General features: G+C 65.6%; 1 long non-coding RNA gene across 2 annotated transcripts; it reads left to right on the forward strand.

The window, feature by feature from the left end:
• Positions 1-1,070: 1,070 nt before the first annotated feature.
• LOC144322985 (uncharacterized) lies at positions 1,071-3,585 on the forward strand. Of its 2 annotated transcripts, XR_013388540.1 has the most exons (4): positions 1,071-1,385; positions 2,456-2,614; positions 2,830-3,041; positions 3,140-3,585. It is a non-coding gene; the product is annotated as an uncharacterized LOC144322985 (long non-coding RNA). The 2 variants fall into 2 exon arrangements; XR_013388541.1 differs by lacking the exon at positions 2,830-3,041.
• Positions 3,586-3,929: the final 344 nt, after the last annotated feature.

The following is a 3,929-nucleotide window of genomic DNA, read 5'->3' on the forward strand; positions in this document are numbered from 1 at the left end:
CGTCTGACTCTGCCCCACACCCAGTCGCTGTCCCACGTGGCCGCCCCTTGTCTGGCTCCAGCACTAGGTCTTCCGGCTCAGGGGAGCCACAGTGCAGCCATCGGCAGAGGGCACTCACCCCTGGAGGGCCAGGCGCCCCTGGGGCTGGGGGACCCCGGGGACCTGCCGGGTTGGGGGCGGGGTGGACAGTGGTGGAGCCAGCCGGGGAGGCGGGCCCAGCTTCTGCACCCTCTGCGAGCCGCACTCAGGGTCCTGCTGGCCGCAAGGAGGGGCGGTGGGAGAGCCCCAGCAGCAGCAGCAGGGCTGGAAATAGACCCAGATCCTGCAAATGAAATGATCTCAAGCGTCACGGGCAAAAACCCAATTATGGAGCAAATTAACTAAGAGTTACAGATGCAATCGAATAAACCAGACAAGCCTTGGCGTGGAGACAGGCCCCGCTGGCAGTGGCGGACATGGTGACAGGGCGGGAAGGACGGGCAGCGCGGGGCGTCCATGGCTGGGGCGAGGGACCGGCAGGCCTGACCGTGCTCGTGACTGCACAGCAGCCCAGGCCGACGTCCGGCCCCCGACCGGAGCCTCTCCACCCCAGCCCGTGCCGGGGACCCGCCTGAAGGCAGTGGGGCTGACCCCTGGCTGAGATCATTCCCGAACCCGTCGTGCCCCCTGCTGCACGCTGCAGCTGTGCTGAGCGTGACTTGGAGCCGGGTCAGCGCCGTCAGCAGGTGTGAGCGCGCCAACGCCAGCCCCACCAGGAAGGGCCCGAGAGGACAGTGGGGCGGGGAGGAATCGGCGCCGGGCGCCTGCTGGCCCGGGAGGGACTGGTTAGTGGGAGCGTGCGTGCAGACGAGCCCCAGGGACCCCGCGCTGGCCACTCCTGCCTCGCGCTGACCCCATGGCTGTGACCTCGAGGCACAGCGGGGTGACGGGGGAGAAGCAGCCCCCTGGGTCAGCCCCTTTCCTGGGCCTCTCAGGGCGGGAGCAGGCCATGCCCCCTTTTGTGACATGCCCAGGTCACGACCAGTGAGCAACAGCCTGTCCCATGTGTGACACGGATGGGGTTGCGGCAGGTGGACAGGGGTGGGTGGCGCACACAGCCAACCCCCCGCCGACCCTGCTGGGCGGCTCCCACCTCCTTCCCTGGGTGCGGGGCACCTGACACGGGGCTGCACCTGCTCGCCTTGGGGTGGGGGCTCCCCTCAGGCTGGACCCCAGAAGGCAGGCGGGGGTGCGACCCGACACGTTGGAGGGCGCACCCCACATTGCGCAGGAGCCCGTGGCTGCACCCCTGCTCTCCCCGCGGCTGTGGGGGAAGGAAGCGCCCTGGGGCGCCACCTCCTGGTGGCTTCTCGCCCCGCACCTGCTCACCTGAGCAACCTTGCCAGGTGAGCCCTGCGCCTGTGGACGACCTGGCTGCGGTTACTCCGGGCCTGGGCCTGGCATCACCGCCTGCCCCCGGGACCTGGTCCCAGACGCTGCGGCTGGGAAGCAGGTGGGAGGTCCGGCACGGCAAGCGGGGTCACAGCTGGGAACCCACAGTCTGGATGTGCTGGGGCTCAGGGGCGCAGATTCTAATGGGACTGGAGCGCCTCCGGGAGTCAGACAGCGTGTGCTTGAGGTTGTTCTCCAGGGAGACCACACAGGGAGCCGCGGGGCGGGACACAGGGCGGGGGTCCTGGGGGGGACGGAGCGACCGGGGCGGGGCCCAGAGCGGTGCCTCGTTTCACCGAGGGGGCTCCGCGCAGTAGCTTAACCTACGTGGATCAGCTCCTCTGTCTTAAGTCCTATCGAAGCCTATTCTGAAATCCACAGGAAGAGCTGGTTTGGGTCGTTACCGAGCCCCAGTCCCGCAGGCTGGGGGGGGCCCCAACTCCAGGGTGCAGGGCTGTGGCTGCCGTTGTGACCTTCCCGGCCCGAGGTGCCCAGCGGTCCCAAGCCATGGGCGGGCTTCCCGGGGGGCAGGGCAGGGGTCCCACGCTGGGGGTGCGACCTCGGGGAGAGCCGGCTGGGGGTCGTTTGTGGCTCCGTTAAATTACCTGCACTTTAAAAAAAAAATTATTTATTCATGATAGACACAGAGAGAGAGAGAGAGAGAGAGAGGCAGAGACACAGGCAGAGGGAGAAGCAGACTCCACGCAGGGATCCCGATGCGGGACTCGATTCCGGGACTCCAGGATCATGCCCTGGGCCGAAGGCAGTGCTAAACCGCTGAGCCCCCCAGGGATCCCCCTACCTGCACATTTTTGAAATGGAATGCATTATTTCAGAATCACATATTCTTGTTTTAATTAACTTTTAATTTTTCTGAACTTTCAATTATCCCCGGAGCTGGGAGCAAAGCCCGTTGGGCAGCGCTGGCTCTGCAATTGCGGAGCAGGTGCGGGCAGTGAGGGGGGAGGACGGCCCAGGCCGCCGAGCTCGGGTCCATCCTCACAGGTCTTTGTCTCCCACCCAGGGTCCCTGCTAGGCCCGAACCCACCGTGTGTAGGACCCAGAAGCCCTGAGACGTTACGGTTTCGACGCAGAAGGTTAATGACTGAGCGACGAAATCCCGCCTTGGAGAACCGGGGATGGTATCCAAGGGTCTACACCTGTAGGCACAGAGATCTGTCCCGTGAGCTCCTCGTTTCGGGGGAACATGTACTGGTCACGCAGGGCACAGGGGCGCGGGGTGTGGTGCCGATGCGCGGCCTGTGGGAGGTGAGCTGAAGCTCGGGACTGCAGGCTGGCCCCGGCTCCAGTCCGGGGGGTGCCCACCCGAGGGCACGCAGCAGGCGACGTCTGGGAGCCTCAAAGCAATCTTACGAGAGAGTCTGTCCCCACTTACAGAAGAAGAAACTGAGACCTAGGGGGCTAAGGACCGCCCCGGGGTGACCTTCTCCAGCCCCGGGCCAGCAGCACAGCAGGGACGCACTCCCTGTGGCAGGGGGGTGGGTCCCAGAGCTGAGCGCTGCCCCCACTGCCCCCGGGACACCTGGACCCCGTGCCGCAGCTGAGGGACCTGGCCGGGGTCTCCGGTGATGAGCCCAAGGTCACTCAAGGTCATGTGGGTGTAGACCTGGGGGGAGGTGGAGACCCTGAGCCCATGCCCCAGAAGGCTGAGCTTACAGACCTGGGAAAACGCTCGGTTTAATTTCAGATGCCGGCGCCTCCGTGCGGGAAGGAGAGCGAAGCTGAGCCCAGGCTGGGCGGCCGGTCTGGGCCGTGGGGGACTGTCCTCTGTCCCCTGGGCTCCCAAAGGCCGGGAAGGGGGAGCCCGGGGTCGCGGCCTGCCGACCCTTTCTGGAGCAGGTGCCCAGGCTCCTGGCGCTTGGCGGGGACCCCGACACGCAGGGAGCGGGACACACGTTTTCCTTTTAAATCACGGAGGTTTTTTATTTTACATGGAAGTATTTCATGTTTTGTAACAAATTTTAGCGATTTCTAGTGTTTAGAGGCGACCAAAGCTGTCAAGTGTGGGTGTGACCCGTTTCCTGGTGGGGACCTTGTCGCCACCCCGAGGAACTTCCCAGAGCCTGTAAGTTGTAACAATGCGTTGGGCTGAATCAGGGAAACCAGGTTGGTGTTTGAACCACGTTTCTCAGAGGCGGAGCGTGGGTGGTGGGAGTGGGGGGGAGGGGGGAGCCCACTGCGTGGGGGGGGGCTCGGGCTGCACCTGCTCTGTGTGCCCTTGGGGAGTGTGGGCCACCCCTGTGCTTTGTGGGGACCTGGTGGGGGCAGCGGTGCAGGGGAGGCTCCTGGGGACCCCCTCCCTGGGGGGCCCGCCTGGACTTGGGCTGAGGGAGGCCCCTGGAGACGCTGTCCACCTGCTGGAGGGACACGGGCTGGGTGGCCGCGGTAGGGCGTGTCTGCACACGGCCAGGGCCCTACCTCACCCTGGGGCAGGTGCGTGCGCTTCCCTGGCTCCCCCTCCTCTAGGACCCTCCCAT

The sequence above is a fragment of the Canis aureus genome, chromosome 11 (assembly GCF_053574225.1).
Source record: "Canis aureus isolate CA01 chromosome 11, VMU_Caureus_v.1.0, whole genome shotgun sequence".
Lineage (NCBI taxonomy): Eukaryota > Metazoa > Chordata > Mammalia > Carnivora > Canidae > Canis > Canis aureus.